This window comes from Triturus cristatus, chromosome 1_1 (genome assembly GCF_964204655.1).
Source record: "Triturus cristatus chromosome 1_1, aTriCri1.1, whole genome shotgun sequence".
NCBI classification, from domain to species: domain Eukaryota; kingdom Metazoa; phylum Chordata; class Amphibia; order Caudata; family Salamandridae; genus Triturus; species Triturus cristatus.
Window position 1 is genome coordinate 1,256,962,329 of NC_140579.1, and position 13,677 is coordinate 1,256,976,005.

Sequence of the window (13,677 nt, forward strand, 5' to 3'; positions counted from 1 at the left end):
AAGGAGAGGTGAAGAAAAGGAAGCATGAAACGAAACCAGTGATACATACAGATATGTTAAACTTACCTGACCATCAAAATAAATAATTTAGAATTAAATGTTTTTACTTAATTGCAAAGATAACTGAATAACATCTTCTAAATTTTCTTTCTAGTTAAGAAAAAAAGTATTAATATTCAACAATACACTTTATTAAACAGTACATGTTTTTTCATATTTAGCAAAGCAATTTTTTGCCCTTTTTTTGCTGTTTTCAGAATGTTTTGATTTTCACTGAAAATAGTGAAATCAATTGTATTCATCATTTAACAGCGGGCAAAAAAAAAAACAATCTGAAAGATTGTTTAAAAAAGCCCCAAATGTATCCTCACTAAAACATACCTTAATAGAAATGTTAAAAATACCTTTTAAGAAGAATAACAATTTCCAAAAAATAACGTCTGTAAACCTTGTTACAAAAGAACATTTTCCAAAATAATATCTGTCAAAGAAGTCCACAATTGTTTGTTTTACCTTTCCTTACGGCCAAATGGTAAGTTTAAAATCACTTTTGAGCGAAATATGCAATTTAAATCCTTTTAAATTTTAATAATGCTTTCTTCCAATGATGATGTTAGTATTTAAAATTTGGGTTTCAGAAAAATTAGGTAACAATTGGGTAAATCATAAGGCAAACGTTGCTTGAAAATCAATTGAGAATCATTACACAGTGTCCATCCTTTTTCACATTTAAGATAAACTGTGTAATGACCAGAAGTTATAGAAGGTCCATCATGAACAATTATTGCAACTGCAACAAAAGTTTTTCCAGATATTGATAATTGTTGTCCTGTAAACTTCTTTATTAAAGTGTCCAATTTTGAACCATCAGCTCTACAACGTTGCATCATTAAAATTACATACTGTCCATATTTCTTTAAAAATAACGTTGGCAACATGTCTGATTTACATTGAGAACATTCCATGTTGTGATTAGCATCTTTAACTAATTTACTAAAAGTCACTGTTTTACTCTCTGGTAATGGTAAATATATGAACCTTTCAGAATCAACATTACTACTGCTTGTGTTCATACAGTTATCACAACAATGTTCCCATTTATAAGAGACACCAAATAAATGTTCTACTTCTACCCCTTCATCTTCCAGTACCATCAGGATATACATCAAGAATTCCTGTGCATCTTGCTGGACATTTTGTGTAAACTGTGTACGTCCAGAACATACATCAGAAGCACTTTCTATTTTAGTTTTATCATTACTCAGCTTCTCATAGAGGAGACTCAGCAAAGAACAGAATCTTTTTTCATGATTTAGTGTTATCTGCTCTTGCAAAAAATCAAGATAAAATACAACATTCAGCACTACATTTGCGTAGCAGTTGACACCAGAGCTATTTTCAAAATGACAACCAACAACCTCTTCCACACTGTCCTTTTTCTTTTTGCTTGCAGTCACATCACTATCTTTTTGTTTTCTCTTCTGTACACCCTCATTACAGATATTCTCAAATCTCCTTTTCCGACAAACAACACGTTTTTCAAACACAGGATACTGACCTAAATGAGGAGCATAGCTTCTTCTTAATCTATTATACTCCTTTACACAGTTTGCATCAGCACTTACTTTTGAATCATCAAAGTCTATCATGAATAAACCAGATAATTTTTTCACGCGTGACAAAGCAACATATGCCATACCTTCTTTAAACACAGTAGATCCAATGTTTACAAAAGCACTATCAACAGTTAATCCTTGAGATTTGTGAATAGTTACAGCATATGCTAGAGAAAACGGAAACTGCTTCCTACGCACATATAAGTCTTTCACAAGCAAGAAACGAACTGAACAACGACAAATGTCTTTGACCTCTTGTATCTGATCAAATTTTATTTTTAAACATTCAATTCCAACTTTTTTCTGGTAATTAATAAAACCCACAACTCTTCCCATAGCTCCATTCACTAAACCTTTCTCTACATCCAAATTCCGTCTTAAAATTACTCTACAGTTCATACACACATAAAGATTCTTTTCCAAACCTGCTGTTTTTGAAATGTTTTTCTCCAGAGAATCCAATTTAGTACCCAATTTGCCTGTCAATATAACAGTTATTCATTCATGTTCTATTTTATCCACAGCTTCCAGTTTTATGATCTCTTCATTTTCCAATTTCAAAAGTTCTTGATTGAATACAGAACATTCATGTAGTGTTGGCATTAAGCAGATTACAGTATTTTTTTCTGCAATTTCCTTGTATATTTTCTCTGGAACTATTTCTTCTGTTGGAAACAAATTACTCAGCAATCGACTCTGTAATGCTTTTCTGCCATGTTCTGTGAGTAGTCCAATTCTTATATCTTTCAGAATACTTGCATAGTCCTCATCATTGGCTTGCCTCACATTGGTAATGAGTTCCTTATACTCAAAATATGTCCAAATATTTACATTGCCTATACTTCCTAATGACTTTTTTGTGTCTTCATGTGTAAGTGTATGGAATACCGGTTGTCCTTTAACTGGAGTAAGTTGCAAAAGATCTCCAAAAACTATGACGTGTTTTCCTCCAAATAGGACGTCAAAGTCTGTCTTTAGAATTTGCTGCATTCTTAAATGCAAAAAGGCAAGCATTAAGTTTGATACCATGCTAACCTCATCAATTATGACTACTTTCATTTTCTTCAATACTCTTGAAACTTCCAAGCATGCTTCTCCTGCTAGTTTGTGGTACTGTATTTTGTTCTCATGCTCTACTGGTAACATTAGCAAACGATGTAAGGTAACTCCTTTGATGTTATACGCTGCTAACCCAGTTGGAGCAGTAACAACACAAGACAAAATGGAATCCATTTTCTTCTGTAGGTAGCTTCTAATTACATTAATTAAGAAACTTTTTCAGTTCCTGCTTGTCCACTTACATACATTCTCATTGGTTCAAAAGATGTGCATGAGCACTCTTTATTTTCATGTAGTAATCCGTGATCAATTTTTTGTCTGACTTCTTCATGAATTTGTTTTTGTTCTTCACTCAGTTCCTCCTCCAAATATGTTAAGTCTACTAAATCTTCCTGAGCTTGATTCATAGCTGTTTCCACTTCATTCATAGCTATTGCTGCTTCATTTTCGATGATCGGTTGTCCTAGAGGATCTTGACTGAATGTCCCAGAACTTTGACTGTCTTGAGAACTGTCTCTAGCTACTTCAGCTGCAATTGTTGCTTCTTGTTCAATTTCTTCATTTAACATTTGAACATAAGTTGTGAAAGTACTGCATTCGACGCTGTCTTTGCTAGCATTGAAGGAATCTTCATAACTCTGAAATTCTCCAAGTAGTTCGTCCTTTGAACGCCATGGTTTAAACAGCTGCAAAAGTGCCAAGTAGTAAAATTCCTTTTTATCAGGAGTGTCGCAACTCCGCTTCCGGTGATTTATCAAACTTCCTTTTGTTTGCTTCACCAAACATCCTTCCTCACCAATGACTTTATATTTTCCATTGTTGATATCTTCTGTGACATTCCGTTTAAAAATAAAGTTCTGCAGCACTTCATAGAGACACATGTTCTCAAGGTGATGACTTTTTTGTGGGTAATATGTGTCCAACATGTTTGTTCTTAAAATGTCTGTACTTTCTGTTTCGAACTCTGCTAAATACTAAATTTCTCGAATAGATTTCAGTACCCGATTTCGCATTCCTGCAAGACCTAAACTTGCCCAAATTATTCTTCTGGATTTTGAGTACAGACTTGCAGATGATAACCTATCTGAGCATTCGTAGGATCCAATTTCTCGATGTGATAACATCTTTAAACTGAAACTGTATAGCTTCTTACTGACAGTTTTCTCGTGAGAAATCTCTTCCCACATTTCCTTCAATTCCGTTTTCTCAGATTTAGTGATGTAAGATGTGACATAGCGAGCAACAGCAATAGAATTGTCAGCCACATACTGTATATCCATGTTAGCATTCCACATGGATAAAATGACTGGGTTGTAGTCATTTATATATTTTGACTCTTCTTTTCTTCTTAGATTGTAGGTATTTTTAGGCGATTTTCTTGTAATAGTATGTCGCACAGCTGACATAAAACTGTTTACTCTTCCTTTTGAAAGAACAGGTCGTGGAAATCCAAATCGACATTTTGTGTAGAACTTATCTTTACTCTTGTACTTTCGTCGACAGTATTTTCCACACCGATGACTTTGGAAACGTAAAACTTGCTCTTTTAAATTGTTCTCTTCTGTGCTTTTAGGTATAGCACATGTTGCATATCCTTCGATGAAACTTAAAACTGCATCATCAGAATCTGTTCCAAATTTTGGAGCATCCTTGATCCACAACAGCATATGAATATGAGGAGCACCTCTGGCTTGGTACTCTTTTCTCCAAAAGAAATCCACAACTTCTCCAAGAGGTGGATTTTTTTTATTGCAGATGAAGGACATCATAGCCTCAAATCTATGATTGAAATATCTGCAAACATTAACCGGATCCAATGAGCACAATTCTCCTGCTGTCTTGTATTGGATGTTTTCAATATTTGAATTTGCCTCTCGAAGAAAATCCAGAAGATCATCCCAAGCGTACTCAGCACAGCTTAGGGTAAGGAACCATGTAGGAGTTCCTAAATTCCGTAACATACATTTCAATTCTCCATGGCGTCGGTACCAATATTCATTCGTCCCACACTGACAAGCCATCAAATTGATCAATTGAGATTCCAAATGATCATCTCGCTGTTGCACTTTGTTCATAAAATCCTTTGCAGTCACATTACGTAGATGTACTCCAGTTTTCAAAATGTGATTTACTGCATAAGATAGTGCTGACAAGTCACTTTCAAATAAAAGATGGAACAAATAAGGAATACTTTGACGTAATCTCGGATCTTCTGCATATAGTCTTGTAGCCCGATACTCAGAAGCAGGAATCTGTACTGGACGTTCATCATATCGTCCTCCTTCTCCTGTAGGAAACAGCTGGGGAAAACAACGATCTTCCAAGCTCTCCTCCCATACACTCACGGGAGTTCCTTGTGCTTTCTTCATCTGAAACAGATCAATAGCGTTTCCCATAACTTCTTTAGAATGTAGAGGATGTATGCTGAAATGTTCATAAATTTCTTCTTCTTTTGACTTATCCACTTTTTCAAGTTGCCCAGTTGGTATTCCTGTGTCTTCTAGTATTTCTTCTTCATCTTCATCCATATAAATGGCTTCATACCATTTATTATTTTTTTTCAAATACAAATTTGCTCTTTGTACTTTTCGTACATCCACCAGCTCCTGCCAAATTTTCTTATTCTTTGTAGGTACACCATTGACCAGAATAACTAATGGTTCAGTTTCCAAGGTATCTGCATCAATTGTTTCCATATTTTTTTTTCAAATCCAATGGCAAATAGACAACTCTTCCTTTTAAACCTCTTTGTAAATCCGAAGGAGGTAATTTATCAGTTTTTGGCTCCATACGCACTATGGTCTGAAACGGATGAACACATTGAATGAGTATAGACTCATACGTATTTAAATCAGAAAGTTCTGGAGGAATATCAACCAATTCTAAATTATTATGTACAGCTCTAGCTGGCATTCTATTTTCTTCTAACTTGTTATAACAGTATTTACAAATACGCTGATCTTCACCCAAATCAAAACAATTTTCCAGAAATATATATGTTGCAAAATCTTTCCACTTATAATTATCTTCATTTTCACTTTTTTTATACAGATCAACATTCCTTGTTTGAATTTTGTAATGGCTTCTCCGGCAACAAATACAAGTAATATTTGGTCTTTCATTAGAGATGATAGTAAATTTTGTCATTTCATCCTCAAAATTTTTACTAACAGTGAGTTCTACATTCTCTTCCACATTTTCATCAATCACTGTGTCATTTTCTACACTTTCTTGCTCTGGACCAAAGTAACAAAACTGAATCTCATCAGTAACCTTCACTACATCTGATACAGATCCACGGAACAGAGCATTATTCAACTCATTTAACTTTAGTGCTGGACTTTTAGCAAAATACAATGTTCTCACAAACTTTCTCATTTCAGTATGATGAACAGCCAGCATCCTAAAATGGTGAAAAACACTTTGACACACTTTCCTAGATATACAAGCCAGAGAATGTCCTTGCAAACCAGTATTCTCTCTCACTCTGCATGGATCTAGTCTTTGAAGCACCTTAATTTTCTGTTTAACACTCTTTTTACTATATTCTCTTAGAAAGTCACGTAATTTATCAATAGATTCCTGACGCACAGTACAAATACTACTACAATTCCAAGTGTACACTGGGGCTTTAGGACGTCTTCCCATAACCTCATCAGCCATCACTTGTTCCTCATTTCTTGGAACCATTTTTTCCTTTTCCATTACACAACCATCCTTAACTTCATAAGCTCTACCATTGGTGTCAACTGCATGCAACAAACTATTACTTTGAAGATAACTCTCTTCATTAAAAAATGGTTCAGTACTTGGACTATGCTTCCATTCTCCTAAGAACACTTTACAAAAGTTTTTTTTTTTTTTACTTCTCTTTTCCTTTTGCTTTGTGACTTCATTGCATTCACTAATTTATCTAATCTACGCATCCTGTTCAAAATTAAAATGAATAGTTTTTTTTTTATTTCTAATGCCTTGGTAGCAATACTTTCAATTAATTTCTTTTTCTTATAAAATTTCATTTTTTTTCTTATATTTTTTCATATCCTTCAGCAAATTTACCATCACTCTTCTCTGAAACATTTTTCGACGAATGTTTTTAAAATCGATTTTCCGTGTTAAGTCACTCTTCCTAACTTCTGAGTCTATATTAGCATTTTGTTTTTGCTGTCGACTCTGTTGTTGTTTTGTACTTGAAACACTGTTTGAATGTATCTTTCGATCATTTTTTTTTTTTTGGAAGATATTTTTTAAAAATTCTTTAGTTTGCTTACCAGAAGACTTTTTCTGTTTTCCAACACATGCTTCGCCTCCTATTTTTTTTTTATCAGTCGTCTTCAAATATAGTTGTTGTTTCTTTTCTTTTTCTTGACGTTACAGGCATCTTTATATTTTTTCACTGTTGCTCAGCAATACCTGCAAAAAAACAACAAAAAAAAATACCTTTATGTAATTTAAATTCATTACAATTTTTTTTTTTCAACTTTTCAAATCCTATCACATGAGCTGATCCTTTCCTACGAGTCAAACTCTTACAAAATAGAAGAAACATGAATTAAATCTGTGACAACAATTCCTGTGTGCACACAGACTCATGGTGTGATTCTAGGCAGAAAAAGATATTTAGTTGGCAATTTGAATGCACATTTACTTCTGTTGAGGAGCAAGTGATAATTACTGTAACAGCCTGACACATGTTCCTTCTAGTTTAGACAGGCAGAAAGGAGCACATGTCCTAACAGCTCCTTGAGACCATGACCATGTGTAAGAGGGTGAGTGATTAGACTAGAGCAAAGGAAATGAGCCTTCGTGACGTTGAATCTGTTTGCGTAACACACTGCTATCTGAAACACCACACAGAGCTGACTATTAAGCATGAGAGTGTAGCAGCAGCTGCTGCGTGTGTGCAAAGAGTGTGTTCCTGGAGACTGAGTATTGTCAGCTGCAAGAGAGATCTGCATGGAGACTCCCACAACTGCATGAAGAGTACAGACATGTGTGTAAGAGTACATGTGTGGTAAGGGTTAATTGGAGTTTTCAACATGTAGAAACCACCTCAGCCATTGCAAGAATTGATGAAAAATCTACCATGCTATTTTCAAATGTGTTTGCATTTGCCTCACATTTTTGTGATACTGATTTCTGCTGAGTGCTAACCAACACATTTTTAGAAAATTTGCTGGGCCTTTCCTGAATGTGCAAGTTTTACAGAACAACAGCAACACAAATTAAAACGCTGACAACAATTCCTGTGTGCACACAGACTCATGGTCTGATTCTAGGCAGAAAGCGATATTTCCTTTGGCAATTTGAAAGCACATTTACTACTGGGGTAGAGCAAGTGATAATTACTGTAACAGCCCGACACATGTTCCTTCTAGTTTACACAGGCAGACAGGAGCACATGTCCTAACAGCTCCTGAGGCCATCACCATGTGTTACAAAAAACAAGCTGCCCCTTTCCTGCGAGTGCAAGAGTAATAGAGCAAGACCAACCTGAATCAAATCTCTGTTTACATTTCCTGTGTGCTCACTGTCTCATGGTATGATTCTAGGTAGAAAATAGTATTCCTGGGTGATACCAGTACCCATTAACTTATAATGAAGACATACTCCATAATATATAACATGTTCAAGCCACTTAAATATCTTCCTTAACATAAAATGTAAAACACAACTTTTAAAGTGGTAGGAAAATGTACCATACTATTTTCAAATGTATTTGCATTTGCCTCTCATTGGTCAGTAAATGATTTCTGCTGAATTCTAACCATCACACTTTAAGATAACAAACTACCCCTTTTCTGCGAGTGCAAGGCTAACCGAACAAAAGCAACACAAATTAAATCTCTGTCAACAAATCCTGTGTGCAGACAGACTCATGATGTGATTCTAGGCACAAAACAATATTCCTCACTGATACCACTACACCTTAACTTACAGTGAAGACATACTCCATAATATCTTACAAGTTCAAGATAGTTAAATATCTTCTAAACCACAAAATGTAAAACACAACTTTAAAACAAGAATGACAATTCTATTATTTATATCAAAATACACCACATACTTCCCCTCTCAAACTCATAACTCACCTTTAAAATTAATTAGTTGAGAAAGAAATGTGGCACTCAAACAGCAGATTATCAGAGCCAGAATCGCAGAGCTGTACACCTCTCTCCTCTCTCCACAACCAGTAAATGGCAATTTTTCCCTCTCTTTTTTCCCACATATACATGTTAATGTAAAATCACAGTCCTTCCCACATTTTTTCAAATGGAATCACACATTTCTATTGGTTGCAACTTTCAACCCCTTTGCAAATCATCCCTTCCGCCAACATGACTTCTGCCTGCTACCATAGCAACAGCTCATGGAACACAGCTGTGAGCAGAGAGGTCAGAAGTTCGGCAGACAATGTTTCAAATCCAAAGAGCAAGAGTGCTTGACTTTTCAAACCTAACAGCAAATCCAAAGTACTGTTCAGTGGGAACACATTTTTCTGAACCAATCCAAAACATGCTTTTAAAAATGTAAACATACAGCCTAGTTTTTAGTGTAGAATGGTTTGAAACAGCCAATGAGTTCTTTTTATTAAAAAAAGTATGTATACCTCCATTTTTCAACTGTCTTTCTTTTCATATTGCCATTCTACTGAAAGACACCTCCTGAGTGCATCCTGTTCTCCTTGAAAGATGTTCACAGTGTGGATTGTAGGTCATAGCTATGTCTTCTGGAGTGAAAAATTTACAGACAAAAGAGGTATGGTGAGAGACCTTGCTTTGCCAAATGTAGACATTAAATGGATTGGTCAGAGAGGGTTAAAGTGGCACCAATTAATGCCTTTGGTGAAAACCTTTCTACATCTCCCACAGCCTAACCTTATTATTGTGCACTGTGGTGGAAATGACCTAGGCACTTTAACTGGGGTAGGTCTGGAAATGCTTATTAAGGACACCTTTGTGCAATTGATGTCACTTTTTCCACAAACTGCCTTTGTATATTCTAATATATGCCAAAGGCAAAAGTGGAACTGGTCCAACCAATTTTGTCCGCAGATTGACAAAGCAAGAAAGCACATCAATAAGTCTGTTTCTGCTTTCCTCAGAGACTATGGTATGGGTTCTATATACCACAACAACTTGCGTTACAACATGCAAGACATTTATAGAGGAGACGGTGTACATTTCAATGATGAAGGGAACAGAGTCTTCCTCTTGAACTTTAGACTCTGCATCGGTACTTACTTGTAGGTACCAAAAAACACTCAATGAACACAAGGGCTCTTTTTAGAGCCACCTAATATCTAAACACTTAAAAGTGATTTTTATTTCTATTTTTTTTTAAGGCTTTTTTTTTGGGTGCGCGCTCAGTGCGCGCATCTCGTGATGTTTTTAAGGTTTTTTCGGGTACGCGTAGAGTGCGCGCACCTCGCGATGTTTTAAAAAAATTAAAATCTTTTTTTTTTGCCCTTCGTGGTCCTACTGTGCCCCCCTGACAATGGCTAGGGGATCTAGAACTCCCTACCCTGCCCCCTGTTCACGGTCTCCACCTTTCCTTTTTAGTGCGACAGACAAAATGGCGGCCGACACTTCCTGATTTCGACCGATTCGAATGTTTACTGACATGTAACAACCAATCACAATTACGCTCGCGCACGGCAGGGTGCGCGCACAGGGCTTGCTCAGTGCGCGCACGCTGCGCGCGTATAGATATTGATATGCTTTCAAATGCTATTTTCTCAGGAAATACTGAACAGATTTACACCAGACCTGCAAAAGGCACTTCCTTGACCTTATGGCTACCTCTCTGCCAAATTTCAAGTAATTCTGTTCAGCCGTTCGGGCTGTAGCTGTGTCTAAAGGTCCTATGGAAAAATGCATGGGGAAAACGCGTTTTGGGACCCCCCTTTTTTCTCGGCCCCCGCTTGACGAATCACCCCGAGACTTTCAGGGTAGGAGCTGAATGGAGCGCCCCATTAGTTTTGAAAATTTCGCGAGGATTCGTCAACCGGCGCCTAAGTTATTCAAAATAGAATTTTCAGATTTCCTATGCAAACTCGGTCCTAACTATAACTATCTACTGGCGACCGCCAGTAGATAATATATGTGTATATATATATATATATATATATATATATATATATATATACACTTAAAAAACCATAGGTTTCACACATGTTATAGTTAGCTGGACATTTCACCCGTAAAAAACCAATGAAATTCCCCCGTTATAGTTAGTTCAGATAACTATAACTCGCGCACCCGCAATCCACTGCTCATGACGTCACATATTACATCACTCATGACATGGTCAGTGGCATCACTCATGACATCACTGATGACATCATCCTTGTGATAGAGTGGCGGTCGCGCGAATTATAGTTATCTGAACTAACTATAACGGGGGAATTTCATTGGTTTTTTATGAGTAAAATGTCCAGCTAACTATAACATGTGTGAAACCTATGGTTTTTTAAGTGAATTTGCAAGGTTTTTTAAATGCTAATTCCTAACTATAACGTGTGTGAAACCTATGGTCTTTAAAGTGAATTTGTACGGTTTTTGAAATGCTAAGTTATGAATTTATGATTTTTTTTTTTTTTTAAGGTTTTTCACCGTGTGCGCACCGTGGCGCACCGTGCGGGCACGGTGCACTGCACCGACAGTGTGCGCGCTTTGGGCGCACGTGATTTTTTGCAAAAATAATAACATTTTTCACCCTTGTGGGTCCTTCTGTGACCCCCTGTCAAAGGCTAGGGGGTCAGGAACCCTCTTCCCTGCCCCCTTTTCACGTTTTCCACCTTTTCTCCACCTTTCCTTTTCAGTGCGACAGACAAAATGGCAGCCGACACTTCCTGATTTCGACCGATTCGAATGTTTACTGACATCTATCAACCAATCAGAATTTCGCTCGCGCACGGCACCGTGCGCGCACAGTGCGCGCACGGTGCGCGCGTATAGATATTTATATGCTTTTAAATGCTATTTTCTCAGGAAATACTGAACAGATTGACACCAGACCTGCAAAAGGCACTTCCCTGACCTGAGGACTACCTCTCTGCCAAATTTCAAGTAATTTTGTTCAGCCGTTCGGGCTGTACCTTCGACTAAAGGTCCTATGGAAAAATGCATGGGGAAAAGGCGTTTTGGGACCCCCCTTTTTTCTAGGCCCCCCCTTGACGAATCACCCCACGACTTTCAGGGTAGGAGCTGAGCGGAGCGCCCCATTAGTTCTGAAAATTTCACGAGGATTCGTCAACCGGCGCCAAAGTTATTCAAAATAGAATTTTGAGATTTCCTATGGAAACACGATCCTAACTGTAACTATCTACTGGCGACCGCCAGTAGATAATATATATATATATATATATATATATATATATATATATATATATATATATATATATATATATATATATATATGTTTGAAATTGGGCAATACTGTACACGTCAGTATTTTTAATGTGTATTATATATCCTTGTTGCATTAAGGAAAAAATTCCTTAGAGCTATTGAAGCACATTTGAATTTTATGCACCTTCATGCGATTTATTTATTTATGTGGTTTTAAATGCTTTTAAATTGAGTGATATTAGGCATTTGTCCTTTATTATATCAAAGTCTGATTCTAGAATAATTTACATTAGGTCTAGCGAAAAAACAAAGGATATTTACACATTTTACTGTTCAAGCATTTTAGTATCATTTGAGTATCTTTTTACTGTTTATGATATAACGAGGATTTCGTTGCATTCTATTGCGTTTTTGCACTTGCACTTGCACTTTTAATTACTATAAAATGGCGGCTGAAGCCAAGAAGCGTTGTCATGTGATCAAGGTCCAGGAGGGACCGAAACGCGTCAAGACCGACTAGCGAAAAATAAATTTATCTGCACAGAACTGTGGTCCGTGCCTGCTTTGTTATCTCGAGGATTGGGGAGCGAAGTAAGCAGCAAAACTGGATATATATATATATATATATATATATATATATATATATATATATATATATATATATATATATATATATATATATATATATATATATATATATTGTACGGCTTAATTCTAAAACCACCATTTGGTGTTTCGTTTTCTGAGACGCAATAAAATGTTCTTCCTTTGGCTGCACTGGGCAAGTTTTTAGTGGGGGGCAGCATGCATAGTGCCTTCCTCCGGACGAGTACCATGCTGTGCCATGATTGGCCTGTCCATTAGGGCTTGTCGGGCATGATAGATGAACTTAGCAAAATTAGCCATGTGCTTCACCGTGTCCAGTAAGTATAGCTGAAGGACTGCCTCCTTAGCCGTCCGCGTGCCCAGTTGGAGGAGAATGGGTCTTAGATGGATTCAGTGGATTGACAACAGGGCGGGACAGCATAGTAAGACATGGGCCAGTGTTTCACGCTTGTAATGGCAGAGGCGACACTTCGTAATTGCTGGTCTTACTTTCACCGAAGGATACAAGTATTTTAAAGGAAGCACGTGCAGTCTAGCTGCAAGAATCTTTTGTAAGGCTTGCCTCCCCACCGGCTGTGTGAGGTGTGGTTTGAGGCTATATAGAGTGTAAAGGGAGCTTTGGGTCTCGTGGAAGCCTCTAGCTGTCAAAGCTTCGATATCCAATTTTCGAGAGCATGATCTTACTTGTTTTGTTATTGATGTTTTAATAGTTGTATACTCAATTATATTGGGGTCCCAGTTCTCTGTGGCCAGGTTCAAGAGGTCTTTGGCTGAGGCAAGACCGCTTGACCACGGGTTGTCCGGGTTTTTAAATATTTTGTTTATAACAAACTTCATTGAGTTCTCTGAGGCCACAGTAGTTAAGTAAAAGTATTTTGCCAGACTTGCCAGTTCTTCCAAAGATTGTCGGTTAAGATTGAATTCCAAGCGAATTAGAGTGTTCCTTGTACACGACGGAAGACACAATTGCTTTTTGTAGGCTGTACAATTGATCTTTTCAAGGTCTTGCACCAATTTACCTGGGAACGCCTGTATCGCGTAGT